Source organism: Pipistrellus kuhlii, unplaced genomic scaffold, assembly GCF_014108245.1.
Source record: "Pipistrellus kuhlii isolate mPipKuh1 unplaced genomic scaffold, mPipKuh1.p scaffold_m20_p_4, whole genome shotgun sequence".
NCBI lineage: Eukaryota > Metazoa > Chordata > Mammalia > Chiroptera > Vespertilionidae > Pipistrellus > Pipistrellus kuhlii.
Window position 1 is genome coordinate 8,107,108 of NW_023425540.1, and position 15,625 is coordinate 8,122,732.

The 15,625-nt window shown below is 44.1% G+C and overlaps 1 protein-coding gene across 4 annotated transcripts in view; it reads left to right on the forward strand.

Moving 5' to 3' along the window:
- GHR (growth hormone receptor) overlaps window positions 1-15,625 on the forward strand; it is a 191,842-nt gene that overhangs the window by 139,007 nt on the left and 37,210 nt on the right. The window lies entirely within an intron of this gene.

Genomic DNA, 15,625 nt, shown 5'->3' on the forward strand with positions numbered 1-15,625 from the left:
GTTGTCCTTTCCTTATTTTTATTTGAGATTCAGTAACTGGATGAATGAATGACTGAAATTGCACAGGCAAACCAGAAGATTCTTTGTCAGAATGTCTCTTGTCAACTTCTCTGTGAGGCTACTTCTTCATTTCGCTAATGGGCTTGTCAGTCGTGTCGGAACACAAAACTGTACAAGCCCCCAAGTTAGAGCGTTTGGCAAGTCGATCTGCTCCCACATTAACGTGAGGGGTTGAGAGGGTGGCTGTTGGGTTTTCCCAGCTGGTGTGTTCCACACTCTTCACTCAGCTTACTTTCTGGAAGGAAGTGAGAAGGAATTCGTGAAAAATGTTTTGCTGAGGGAGTGTGCCCCATCCCGCATCGGAACCCTCCCCTCGCACAAGCATGATACATTGCCCTGCAGACTCCCCCAGAGCCGCAGTGATTCCCCAAGCCATTGTCTTCGTCACATCACGGGGTCCGAGGAGCTAAGCATTGAGCCGTGTGCAACTACAGGTTGCAGAGTGGCGGATGTGGTGAAGAAATTGCTGCCAGTCTCTTGGCATCTGCTGATGTTCTTGGTGATAAGCAAGAATACTAGCTAATTAGCTAATTATCCTCCATGTGTGGTGTATCACTCAGAACTCACCTCCCTGCACAAGGGAGAATCAGAACCCCTTCTTTTTCACTCCAGGGAGAGTGCACACAGCTCAGGAGAAGCGCAGCCCCAGGCAGGCCAGCCTGGGGTAGTCCCAGATGCTCCCAGCATGCTGTGGCTTCTCCCCTGAGCATCACACCCTCTCTGCACCTGGGCTCTGCTCTGTTTTGCTTTGTTCTCTAAGAGGAAGAGATCAACCAAAGAACTTGTGTGCATGCATATGGGCCTAGCCAGTGGCCATGGACAACAGAAAGGTGAGGGCATATGTAGGGAGGGGTTTGGGATGGGAATGGGGGGATGAGGACAATTATGGGATACCATAATCAATAAAAAAAATTAAAAAATTAAAAATTAATTTTAAAAAATAAAATAAATAGAGATGCTCATAGTACCTAACTTATACAGTTACCATGAAATTACAAGTGTTTAAAGTAATCAGAATAGTGTATGACCCTGGGGTGTTTATTTGTATTCTCACATGGCTTTTATTTTATTCCAACAAGTATTAGAATTGGATATGAAATTTCCCGTCTTGATTCTATTTTGCATCTTGATATCCCTGTCTTTTGTTTAAACCCAATGGAGACTTTTGTGTGCCCTCTATTCCTCTGAATAGACTGTGCTGTCTGTAAGCATAGGGATTATATCTTCTCCATCCTTGTAGCCTACACAAAAAATTCGCAAAAAGAATAGAAGCCAGGTTTTCCCTGATATCTTAACCACTTTTTGTCTACCATGGAGTACCGCCATGCCCTTCAGCCAGTCTTTATGAGAGAGAGGGGCCCAGATAAACAGGCGGAGAAACGTCGCTTGTCTGTTGCTACAAATACAGTCTCTCCCGCAAGCCTCCACAGAACCTTAGCTTCAGGTCATGGCACTGGCGTCATGGTCTGGTCTTGGGACGCGTCACAGGACATGTCCATTGGCATCACTGTGGCATCCCGTTGGTAATGGATGGCGCCCCTCCTCCAGCTGCCCCACGCCTGCCTGTGACCCATCGCTGCCTCCAGAAGAACCAGAGGATCGCGCCTCTTGAAGCATTCTTCTTCATCAGATGTTTCAACCTTAAGGATCTCGTTAGCTGACAACACAGCTAAAATAAGCACCAAAGAGAAGCGTGTCTGTGCAGGGATGGCATCCGAGCGGGAATGTGCAGCATGTATTTGTTGCAGAGAATTTGAGCTTTGACCTGCATGAGAGAGCCACGCTGACATTGAAGCTGACATTGAATTCTTGACAGTCTGCTGTTTATAAACAATTCCACAAGGATGCGGTCAGTAAGTCCAGATGCTAGGACCCTTCTAAGGAGCCAGTGTTTCTGTTGGCTCTCTCTGGCACCCACACTGGGGCAGCCCTTCCTGCCTCACAAGCAGCACTAATCTCTAGTTATTGCCCCGCATCCTACAGATACTGTTTATTCCCCTTCCACGCATCTCTGAAGCGGCGGGAGGCAGGTAGAATTATTCCCTTTATACTGGAAGAAAAGGAGGCCTAGAGAGAACTGCTTTCCTGAGTCTCTAACCAGGAAGAGTATAAAGAGGATACCATCCGTGCAAAGCTTGCAAAGTAGAGAATGCATACTATTGGTAATCAGACAATAGTGTTCAGTTGTCTTAAAATATGGCCTTGGCAGTGACATTGTCTGCGCTTTCTTACACACGGCCCTGCTTACATGTGTCTGTGGGAGATGAGATTCCTTGTGAGATAAATATTGGGTTTTAACCCTTCCTCCTCCAGTTCCCAGCAACCTGCTGGACAGTCATCAGAGAGAAGCAGATAGTGACCACTTAGTTTATAAGAGACATGTTCTTCTGTGCGCCCGTGTCTGTGAGCTCACAGCTCAAGGTCAGCCTCCTAAGGTAGTTGCAGTTTACTGGTTGTAAATAGACTCAAGGTCTTCTGTTTCTTCTGGAACCCAAACAGTAAGAACATTAGAGATCTACAGGCATAGGCCTCTAAAAGCCTTGATCTTTGCTCTAAATATTTTTCTTATTTTTTATTTTTTTTTTAATCTGAAAAAGATGATTAAGCATCCCTCTAAAAATTCCAGTGGGGCTGTGTGTTCTCCATATACCAGTTCCTGGTGAGGTTTCTCTTCCAAGGCGTGACACACAGTTTTCAAGGATGAGGTCCAAGACAAACACTCTTTCACCCGGGGTGACCCCAGTGGGTGGCAAACACTCCTTCGTGGCTCCTGGAAGTGGACGCGTCCCCAAGTTTGGTTGTGACCTTTGAGTTCCTCTGGCCCGCAGCCTTCTGATATGCTGAGTGCTGCAGCCTCAGACCAGCGGGTTACCACTGCTCTCCAGAGGGCCCTGGCCTCCGCACGTAGACGCCTCTGCGGAGACAGGGCCCTGACCGGCAGTTCACAGGGCCTCTGTTCACACCAACTCCTCACGCGAACAGCTCTCAGAGAGTGAACGTTTTTGCCCTGAGGACACAAAACCTGAATTCACTGTACAGGTGCCCTGCACCTGTTACAAATTAACCTGCATATATTGGGAAAGCAGGCTGTACATCACATTTATAAAAAGATTTGTCGGCATCAAACACAGGCACCAGGGAGTGGTAGTGCAATAGTGTGCCTCAATGCACACATGTGAGATAATATATATTTCAACCAGAAATAAATCGAGAAGTGATTAATTGTGCAATAAAAGAAAGAGGGTATACAACTTCCAAAGGGCTTTTAAAAAGACAGGATTAGTAGGGAATTAATTTGCATGTAATTCTCAATATATTATCTGAAATAAGCTGATTTTTTTTGAAGGTCAACAACTATTGAAACGAGGGGTTGGCAAACTGTGGTCTCCAGACCAGATGTTTGTTTTTGTAAATAAAACTTTATTGCAGCACAGCCGTGCACGTTTGTCAGATTGCCTGCAGCTGCTTTGGGGCCACAGTGGCCAAGCTGAATAGCTGAAACAGACTATACATCTGCAGGCTGGAAATGTTTACTATCTTGCCCTTTAAGAAAAAAATATGCCAACCCTGTTATAAACAGGAAAAAATTTCTGTAATGAATCAGTGTATGGAGCTAGTGATCATGTTTGTATTGGTTTCCTGCAGAAAACCATCTTCAGTCTGGTAGCTGACAGTAATGAGAATACAGGATTCACTTCACAATTTGCTCACTGTAAACTCCTATATTGTAAAGTAAAATTAACAAGTTCACTTGTTATTGATATTATTATTCAATGTACTCCACCCACTGAAAGCTGAGCCTCTGTAAACGCGTGGTGATGAGTGGGGTGGGCAGTGATCTGCAGTCATCGCGGATTATTGTCTTATGAAGAGTAGTCGGTGTCACACACACTCCAGATGAGGCAAGCTTAACGCTGCAATTTGTAGGGCTTTCATACACTGCATTCCTGCTGAGGAATAAAGACAGAAGACTCTCCCGTTAGGAAACTGCGCTGCCAAAGGCTCCTCAGCTTGCAATCTCACAGCATCGCGGTAGACATTGCAATTCCCATGAATGGCCTTCATGCCTCCCCGGGTTCTCAGGCGGCACTCCTGTCTGTACGGCTGCAGGTTGTCTTCTGGCCTCCATGTGTCATGGAGAAGCAGCAGCCTTTAAGTCTCTGCTGTGGCCTCTCCAAATTGGATTAATGGGAAAGCAAATATTTGCAGGAGAGGCCACCTGTGCTGGCGTTGTCAGCACAGATGGTTGTGTGCACCTGTCTCTGCAAAGCTCCTGGCAGGAAATGGAGAAACACCGGCAGCATCCTCGCTGTGACAGAACTCTTTTCCCGAACTCCAAAAGCTGGTAAAGTTGTGCACCTTTTTTTTTTAAATATATATCTTATTGATTTTTTACAGAGAGGAAGAGAGAGGGATAGAAAGCTAGAAACATCGATGAGAGAGAGACATCAATCAGCTGCCTCTTGCACACCCCCTACTGGGGATATGCCCGCAACCAAGGTACATGCCCTTGACCGGAATCGAACCCGGGACCCTTCAGTCCCCAAGCCGACGCTCTATCCATTGAGCCAAACCGGTCTCGGCAGTTGTGCACCTTTTGCACTGAACTCAAATGGTGTGTGCACGTGGTAGCTTCCTTTCCGGGTTGTAAATTCTTTTGAAGACAGTGCCTGATCTTCCCCATCTTCACATGCTCTGCTCCCTCTCCCACAGCTTCTACAGGGTCTTATGCAACATGAGGGCTTTGTATTTGCTCAGTGAATATCTTAGTGAGGTCTGGGATTATGTGAGAGCAAATGCAGGGAGTGGGGAGAGAGCCCTGTGCATGGATTTTCTGGTGTTTGCCCTTGTCATTCCCCCAAGTCTAAGGCTGATGCAGATGAGTGATGTAACTATTTCCTTGACTCTGAGAGCAATAGATGCATTTTCTCTTCTACCACCTTCCTTTCTCATGGAGTAAAGCAGGCAAGAGGCCCCACCTGAAGTGTGGGAGATGTTCCTTCTTTCTATTGAATAGATGGTAGTGACTACGGGAACTGTGTTATTGGCCTCAGCTGGGGGCACAGGCTGTGTGCAGAGGACTATGTGTGGAGTCGGGGAGCTGGCGATGTGAGTTTCACATACACACACCCAGCACACTGCCCAGGTGCCATGAGCTTCTGTTCTCTCTCTGTGCATGGAGACAGGGCGTCTCTCCCTAAGGATCATTGTGAGGAGCAGGATGGTACTCGGGAAAATTCCTGGCGTGAGTAGGAATGGAATGGTTGTTAGATATTTTATTATGTTGGCAGCTGCTGCTGTTACTATTGCTCCTCCTGAAAGAGTAGGGTTGGACGCCAGGATCACTGCAAGTCCCTGCACTCTCCCTCACCGACTTACCAAAGCCTATCTCCCAGGTAATTTGCTTCCACTTACTGGGAGGATATGAAGGACGCTGGATCTAGTACAGTAGATCTCAGAGTTGAGTCATATGTAGCTAATATTTTCTAAATCCTCATCTCAGGATATTTTTTTCATTGATTTTTAGGGAGTGGAAGGAAGAGGGAGAGACAGAGAGAAAGACCGATGTGAGAGAGACACATTGATTGGCTGCCTCCCACATGTCCCCGACCAAGGCAAGGAGCCTGCAAACCGAGGTATGTGCTCTCGACCAGAATCGAATCCAGGACCCTTCTGTCTGCAGGCCAATGCTCTATCCACTGAACCAGACTGGCTATGGCTAGTTGTAGATTTTTTAAGGAAATAAATTCTCATAGACGCTCTAGGATGCCACACAACCCCTGCCCTGCTCGTTACAAGGACGTCACCACTGAATGTAGAGCCCCAATACAAGATAATCTCATGTTGAGACCCTACCTTAATTACATCTACAAAGACCTTTTCCAACTAAGGTCACAGTCAGAGGTACCAGGGGTTACCACCAAGACATATCTTTGGGGAATACATTTTAACCCACCACATATGTCTTTTTTAATAGCCCCACCACATATAATTCTTTGGACACTTCTGCAAAGAGATCTGCCCTTGACATAATAACCCACCATTTTTCCAGTGCTTAGGCAATGCTGGAACACACAAAGGCTTCTGTATTGCAGAACCATTTAGAGTCCCTAATATGTTTGGGTGCATTATAAACATCCAAGGAAAAGAAAGGAACCACAGCACATCCTGAAAATAGTGGACCAGCCGAAACCGGTTTGGCTCAATGGATAGAGCGTCGGCCTGAGGACTGAAACGTCCCAGGTTCGATTCCGGTCAAGGGCTTGTACCAATAGGGGGTGTGCAAGAGGCAGCTGACCGATGATTCTCTCTCATCAATGTTTCAGACTCTTTATCCCTCTCTCTTCCTCTCTGTAAAAAAATCAATAAAAAAATTTTTTTTTAAATAGTGGACCAGAAAACTTCTTCATAGTAAGAAGAAGCAAAACACGGTTCTAGAATACATTAGAGTTCAGCTCCATGAGAACAGAGATTTCTGCTTTGTCCCTTGCAGTGTGCTTGGCACTGAGGACTGGCCCATGATGGATATGAATGAAATGCATCCTAAAGGAATGAACGGTCTGGCAGAACAGGAGTTCTCTGTGCTTGAACGAGGCCTTATCCTATAGGCTCAGAGCCCAGTTAGAAAATATTCCCGCAAACTGATTTGAGGTGCTCGGGGATGCCCTGCAGCAAGGCAAGTCCAGTGAGGACATAGCTGAGACCCTGCCGTGGCCGGCGGCACGCTGGTCTTCATTGCCTTGCCCATCCTAGATTGCCAGATCATTGTGGTAAGCAGACTGGGAACCATGTCTCCCATATGTTCTCAAACTGGGGCTTGGGGGTTTTCTTTTTCTTCTTTGGTTTATTGGTATCTGAAATTGTTCAGATAAGCATATTAAGACCATGAGTTTTCCATTACCAAGCATTTTTGTTATTAACAGAGGAGATAACTGAATCACTTAAAATGAAACAATTCCATCCTCTTTAGTGCTCCATAAACACAGCCTTGGCTTTGACTGTAATGATAGGGTGTGGTTGATGCTGCTGAGAAAATGGTATATTATAACATTACTGTTGAGAACATTGAGCTGTGCTGTGCAAAGTTTAAGATGGGATTAAGATCCTTTTTCAATATGAATGACACTAATTAGCCAACTGCAGCCAGGAGCTTTGTAGTATGACATTAATAGTATAATAAAACCCAGCCTAGCTGTTGTGGCTCAGGGGTTGAGTGTTGACCTGTGAACCAGGATGTCCCAGTTCGATTCCCAGTCAGGGCACATGCCTGGGTTGCCAGCTTGATCCCCAGTAGGGGGCGTGCAGGAGGCAGCCAATCAGTGGTTCTCTTATCATTGATGTTTCTATCTCTCCTTTTCCTTTCCTCTCTCAAATCAATAAAAATACTTTTAAATAGTATAATAATAAAACTCAGGGCCAAAGTAAAAGTGAAGGGGAACGGATGCCTTTCTGAATTGCTATGTGTTACTAGGAGTCTGTATAAACACATCATGAGGGGCAAAGAAGATCACCAACGTGGACAGGCATGGCACGGTCAGGAGGAGCTAGCTTAGCACATCAGCACTCTAGCTCATTCCCTCCCCTCCTGGCAGAAGCACCTGACACAGTTGTATCACGTGCCTCAAGTTTTATTTCCCTGAATATGGCTTTCTTTCCTCTTTTTCACCGACTTGTCCAAAGGTCCTTGTTTTGAGGCTGCCATGGATTTAAAGGGGCAGTGTTCTCTGTCCTGGCTGGGGTGTGTGTGGACCTGGGCATTGGTAACTCATTGGAATGTGAAATAAAATGTGTGCTTTTCACTGTGTGTGAAGTTTATCTCAATGTAAAAAAGTAAAGACCAGAGGTTTCTAGCAATAAGAAATATAAAGAAGTAGAAAGAGCCATGTCAGGAAGCCTGGCCTAGCCCCACCTCATGAAAGTCTCGGGCTTCTTGAGCCAAGTTTTCTTCTTTTCAAAGGTGGGAATGTCTGTATTTCCACTCTCACCCTCCCAGGGATGGGGTGTGACAGCAGTGTGCCCGGTCCCGGCCAGGGGCCTGGGGCTCAGTAAACCATGCGGAGTTCTGAGGTCTATTCCACGAGGAGAGCAGATTAGGGGTTGCTCCCAGCTGTGGAGCAGGTGAGGAGCATCCCGCCAGGTGACCAGGCTCTGGCGTTATTTCTCTGGTGCAGGGTGGTCTGGCCAACAGTGCAAGGAGCCTGTGCAGTGCTCATGTGCTATGGAGGATGAGAGGGAAGACAGTTTGTCTTTCTGACCTCATCTCTATTTCTGACTTTTCTTAAATTCTTCCTCTGTTTACCCTCCACCTCAAAAAGGGAACACCTCACCCCCCTTTGTTAATAAACATCAGAACACTGAGATTTCACTTTGTCTTGTCTCCCACCCCCCTCCCTTGGTCCATGACCCTTCTACATGTATTATTATTATTATTATTATTGTTGTTATTATTATTATTATTATTATTATTATTATTATAATGACAGTAGTAGTAGTAGTAGTATAATAGTAGTAGTAGTAATTTCATTTTTATTATTACTAAAATAGGGGGAGAAATAGAAATAAATATAAATACTTTCTGCACCTGACCAACAGCTTGTACACAAACTGCCTGCAGATTTGGGCTGTTTTCACTTCCCTTATTTTGTGGCTTCATCAACAACCTAGACCACATGTGTCAGACACAAGGCCCGTGGGCCAAATCCGTCCCGCCAGGCCTTGCAATGTGGCCCGCACCACGCTGTCATCACTGCACTCCGCTGCGTTTCCATCACAATGACAGTTTATGACTGTTCAGTAAACCATTCGGCCCACGATTTAGGCTGGATTTTAGATTTTGGCCCCTTCTCTGATTGAGTTCGACACCCCTAACCTAGACAGCCTCCCATCCTTAAGATTTTGTCTCTTAAACTTGACCAATATTTCCGTTCCTGGAATCAGTAATGATCATCTCTTCTGTCTAGAGGCTCTGAAAGTGCAACTGGGTTTCCTAAAACTTCCCTCAAATGATGGGAGTGTTTGAAAAACTGAAAATCAAAGGTGCCACTCTGGCAGAACCTGCTTCCTCGCTGCTGCTTACCAGCTATGGGTGTCTGACGGGCCCCTTAACCCTGAGCCTGCAGAAGACAAATACCACCTACTTTACAAGCTTGCATGAAGATTCCCACTGAGTGTGCTATGAATTTCCTCCCCTTTTCTCTCTAGCTCTGAAAATATGTGGTATAGGAAGTCCTTAATATTTCATTAACACAAGAAAAAAGTATACAGATATACCAAACCCCAAATCTGATATTTTTCAGAATATTTTTAAAGGGGTACTAATTTGAAATTGTATGAATGGAATAGGAGTATTTGTAAAATCATAATTATTGATTTAAAATAAAGAAAAATACCTTAATTATTATATCGGGTGAAGGGGAGACTGAAGATAAATAGTCAGCAAAAGGGCCCAGGTGTTTGCAGTTAATTCAGAAGCTATATACCTCATGTGAGAGGCAGAGCCAGAAAGGCTGGTGCTCGGAGGACATGGCCCACTCTCCAGGCCTTTAGTCTCACTCTCCATAAGCAACCTCCTTGTGTGCAAACAGAACAGCCAGAGTAACTAAATGATTTCTCAGAACTGGTTAAAAAAATCAAGTCCAAAAAGCATGATCCTGGGCCTGGAGTGGGGTGATCACTGCAGTCATTTTCAAAATAATGTGCCCGAGGCAAGGGTTCCAGTTGACTGCTATAAAGCGGTGTGACAGGTTGAGAAAGCGGAGCACATTCTGAAAATCCTGTTCGCTTTGGTGGTAAGCCAGCCATCCGGGGTCGAAAGCAGAGGCCCTCGCTTTAAGAAAAGTAGATTTCAGTTGGAGGACACAAGAAAGGTAGGTTTCCACCTTCAACCTACTAGTGAATGGGGAGTGCTTACTGAGCACCTGTTAGAGGCATACAATGAAAGAGGTCCAGGGAGTGGATGGTTTAGGGGCCCAGGAATTAGAAAGAAGCTAGGGCTCCTAGACCTGAAGTGCTTCCAATTTTATGAGGGTTCTTTGTCCCCATATTCCTTACACTGTGGCTATGAATTCAAAGTCATAAGCCAAATAAACTAGTAAGGAACCCCCAGATCCTCTAGTATTATGGAGAGCAACGGTAAGAAATTGTCACTCTAAAATGCTCCCCCTTCACTACCCCAGTTACCTGCCGTTGCCTAGGGCATTTGCAAGCAAGGACAGGAAAATGCCAGTACCAGCCAGTTCCAGATAATGAAGTCATTTGTTCCAAACATTTTCACTGTGTTATTAAATGAGATCAGTTGGGACTAAAAAGTAATAAGGTTGAGGTTCTTATGAGGCTCATGTATTAATTAACTCTGAAGATAATCCCCAAGGAAGATTTAAAACAAATGTTTGAGCAGTAGCGACTTTATTTGATTTATTTAAAACTTCTCAGAGTTCTCACTTTTAAAGATGATGTTATTTGAATATATGAGTGCTGGCATAATGATTAAACTTATGTTTTGCTACTTTGTGAGCACATCAGGCGCTAATAATTGAAATAAAATCTGTGAAATTGGTGACAGTAATAATAATATACCGCACATGGAAGTCTGGCTCTATGAAGCATCATTGCTATAACTGTGGTTGTCCCTTGACCCGGAACCAATTCCCCAAATAAGTGGGTTACAGAACCTTCATCTTGAGCACCTTTCCAAGCATTGCAAACTCATAAGTGCAAGTAACCACACAGCTGTGAACTCCAAAGTGATTCTAAATGGTTATAAATCTTCTATAGAACAAGCTGGATTTGCCATCTACGTGCTCTATAGGGACTTTGCTGGGAGAAAGTGGAGTTGTCAAATAGGGGAAAAAGATCAGGGGAACAGGGTTTGCCAGATGTTTCCAAGCCTAGAAAAAGGGCTCTGCTTGGGTATTGAAAACCCCTAGACTGACTCTGGGGGACTCTCACACATGTTGAGGGTGTCAAGGCTTGGGTTTCTATGATTGGATGGAATGCCAAAGCAGTCACACTGCTCATGTGTTCCCCTGAAGTGTGCTTCGTTCACATCTGAGAGGAAAAGTCTTTCTATTTTGTTATAATTCGGTCCCAGGTAACCTTCAGTCTCTACTCAACCGCATCTCTAATCTTTCCATCACCTTCCCAGCACCTTGAAAATCCCAAAGGTGTTAGAGAACCTCCAGATTCTCAAGGCTGGACCAGATTTTGAGTGGGTAGCCTGAGAATGAAGCAGAAGCTTCAGCATGTGGTGCCCTTTTTTAAGTAGAGGATTAAGACGAGCAAGCTGGGGGCCCAAGATAGTAGACACACATGGGCTAAGGGATGGACTTCAATCTCAACTGGACCATAGTGTATCCCAGAGCAATGAGAAATGAGAGGGACATGTTGAATTGTTTCGTCTCTCTTTTCTTTACCCCTCCATTTCCACTTAGTCCCCATAGCATATCTCTCTAATAAATGTGTTTACTCAAAAATATTTTCTAGACTGATAATATCAATCAAGAAGATGGGTGGTAGTTTTTTATTAAAACAGAAAAGTTGTATTAGTTGACTTGATTTGGTGAGACTTCGCTGTGTTCTCAACTTCAGCGATATGTTCCACTATAAGTATTTTTGAAGCGTGTTTTTAAACCTGTTGGTATATTTGTCTCTCTCTTGAATTAAACTTCTGGTTTTAAAAAATACTCAAAAAGTACCCAAAAGGGCATTGTTTTAGGTTCTATAAATGAGTTATATAGTAAACTATTTGGGGCCATCAATCAATTGTGTTCATTTTTGTTGATACTGTATTTCAGATGATACTTTATTGTATAACTGTGCTGATATGCAGCTTTCAGATTACAAATCATAAACCAAAATTTGTAGGGTCAGAGGAAAATTCAAAATTAGAACCTGGTAAATCCCAGCTGCAATAATTAAGTAAAATTCTGCACACACCCTGCATCTTACATCAAACAGAAGAAATGAAAGTGCTAGGGTTTTGTATCTTAGGTAGTAATGGCAACTTTCGAACTTCAAATCCTAAACCTGAGTTTTTGACCTAGAGACATAAAACATGGTCTTTAAAAGTAGGTCTTTGACATGATCTTTAAAAGTGATGGCACTTCTACGGAGTGGATTTTCAAAATTACAGTCTACCTGTGGTGCATAGGAGTAGGATGTCAAATGGGGTCTCTGGTTTGTTGAGTGCCTACTTTTAAAGACCAGGTTTTTATTTCTTCTTTTTTTCCTCACCATATGATTTCACTGACATAAATGGATTTGAGGATTATAAAAATCAAAGAGAAGCCAAAATGGATGAAGTTAGTTCATAATAAGATATGTTAGTCCACAAAACACTAACTAAGATGCAGAATTGTAAGGAAGTTTTGTAATTATTGAAAGAAACAAGAGAGAAAAAAAGTTTTTCATTTCCAGTGTTGAAGACATTCATCATTAGACTTACCACCTGAAAATACTTTGCCAAAACCGGTTTGGCTCACTGGATAGAGCGTCAGCCTGCAGACTGAAAGGTCTCAGTTTTGATTCAGGTCAAGGGCATGTACCTTGGTTGCAGGCACATCCCCAATAGGGGGTGTGCAGGAAGCAGCTGATTGATGTTTCTCTCTCATCAATGTTTCTAGCTCTCTATCCTTCTCCCTTCCTCTCTGTAAAAAAATCAATAAAATAAATTTTTTTAAAAAATACTTTATCATCATAACAGTGTTTACATCATGTTCACCATGACCTGATCTAAGCCCTTTATTATCACAAGTCTGTGTGGTCAGTCCTGTTCTCCTTATTTAACAGATGAAGAGACTAAGGCACAGGCGAGTACGTGACTAGCAGAAGCACACACACAGCTGAAAAGTGTACAGCCTCGATCCAGCCCCGGCATCCTGGCTCAGGCACCGTTCCTGTTACAATGGTGCTAGGCTGCCTCTTTATGACTTCTGCATGTAGAGCCCTTGCTCTAGAGCATTGCTTCTCAACCTTTCTAATGCCATGACCCTCCTCGTCTTGTGGTGACCCCCAACCATAAAATTATTTTTATTGCTACTTCATAACTGTGATTTTGCTACTGTTATGAGTCGTAATGTAAATATTGATTGAGAACCGCTAACAGAGTCACCTAAGACCATCGGAAAACACAGATATTTATTTACATTACAATTACCATTACATTTTGATTACATCACCATGCCCATGTCGTAGTACCTGTTGAAAAGATTGAATGAGATAAAACACTAAAAGCTTTGAGAACAGAGCCTGACAAATGAAGGTACCCAATAAATGTTAGATATTCTTTTCAAGATAAATACGTTAACTTCAGTTTGTGAATTATGGTAGTCATAAGTCACAAGCTTCCTGGGTGAGAGTTGATAAACACTTATTAAACCAGCACTTTTTAGAGTTTATCTCACAAGAGCTAAGATTACTCTTTTTCTGTTGCTCTTGTTTATCCTCACAGGAGGATAGTTATTCCATTGGTTTTGAAGGAGTGGGGGAGAGACAGAGAGAGAGAAATGTCAGTGTGAGACATCCATTGGTTGCCTTCCATATGCACCCCACCCAGGCTGGGGATTGAGCCTGCAGCTGAGATACATGCCCTTGACCAGAATCGAGCCTGGGATCCTTCAGTCCATGGACCAACACTCTAACCCCTGAGAAAGCTGGCCAGGGGCAAGATTACTCTTACCATTCTTATTGCACGGAATTGAAGGAAACTCAGACTACAAGAAAAGATGTTATGTTTCTAAAATCCAATGAGCAAGGATTCAAACTCAGGGCACTCTGGCTGCAAAGCTTCAGCTCCTTCTACCACCCCGTCTTGTTAGACCCAGGTTTGTTCAGCCAGTGCCTGTTCACTAATCAAAAAACATCAGCGCAGCCCTAACCGGTTTGGCTCAGTGGACAGAGCGTCGGCCTGCGGATTCAAGGGTCCCAGGTTCAATTCTGGTCAGGGGCATGTACTTTGGTTGTAGGCACATACCCCAGTAGGAGGTGTGCAGGATGCAGCTGATCGATGTTTCTCTCTCATCGATGTTTCTAACTCTTCATCCCTCTCCCTCCTCTCTGTAAAAAATCAAAAAATATATTTTTTAAATAAAATAAATTTAAAAAACAAACAAAACATCGGTGCAAAATCAAGGGGGAGAAGCAAGCTTGTGAAATTTCGTCTTGTGCATGGTAACAAATGTGATGCAGCTCTGTTGACTGAGTGGACAGCAATCGTGCAGCTCTGTGTGAAGACCTGTTCAAGTCCATTAACAATTACGGCATGCTGAGAGACCACCCAGGAAGTCTCAGTTGATAGAGGAAGTGGCAGCTAGGGCTCCTAATTGAGAGCTGTTGCTTCTTGATTCAGTGCTGAGCCATTGCTCCAGGGGGATATTAATTCACATCCATGGGCGATGTGAAACTCAACAGCTGACCTGACCACTTGTCACTGCTGATGATCCTATAAAACTTCCCTTAAGATGGGAACTCTGTGTTCTAGCAAACAACATGAGTATTTCCTGTGTGTTGAACTACCGCTTTCAGAGCTCTAAATCACCAGCATAGAAAGGTTCCTTTACTCCCCTCAGTTATAAATATTGTGGTTCTATTAAGTGTTCAAAAGGAATGCCTGCATATTTCCTTTTGGACAGATACGCTAGCCTGCCCCCTCTTTTTTCCTATTTCCTCTGTTCTTTTACTGTTCCTGTCATCTTTTCACCAATGGTCCCTGAATTTCAGAACCAGATGGCAGTTGGAAATGCCCTGGTCGTGAATTTCAGAGATTTGGGTCAAACCTTACCTCTGCCTCTTACCGGCTGAATGAACTTGCTTAAGACATTTAGCCTCTTAGAGTCTTTTATTCCCCATCTACAAAGTGGGGGTCATAGTCTTCTGTGGTTGCCTGGAGCATTAAATGTATGAGTTTCTGGAGCATGGTTGGTTGCATGCGGTGTTAGCCGAATCTGGCCCATTGCCCTTCCCCCATGTGAGCAAAGCCATGTCCCAAAAGACCCAAGACACGTTGTTCTTTTCAAGATGTAGACTTTCCATCTCTCCTTAAATGTATGCAATCTGTGTGTTTAATTTCCTTTACGAACCAGAAGTTGTCTTGTGTCTGACCGAAGCTCACCACATGAGCACAATACTGCCTTTCATGTCGGCCCTTTGAGGCCAGGGCCAGCAGGAAAACCTCTGAGCTGGTCTTTTCTCCTTTTCTGGTTACAAGACAGCATGTCGTTCCTGAGAGCTGAGGGCCAATAGTGTACAAAGCAACTAGGACCGTGGTCGGCAAACTGTGGCTCGCGAGCCACATGCAGTTCTTTGGCCCCTGAAGTGTGGCTCTTTCACAAAATACCACGGCCTGGGCAAGTCTATTTTGAAGAAGTGGTATTAGAAGAAGTTTAAGTTTTAAAAAGAAATTTCAATCATTGTACTGTTGATATTTGTCTCTGTGGACTCATGAGTTTGCCGACCACTGAACTAGGAGCATCAAAAATAGCTATTCCTAAGCCCTTCTTCCCAGAGAATCTGCTGTGGGAGGTCTGGGGTGGAGCACAGGAACCCGGGGTCTGTCCAGCTCCCAGGTGTC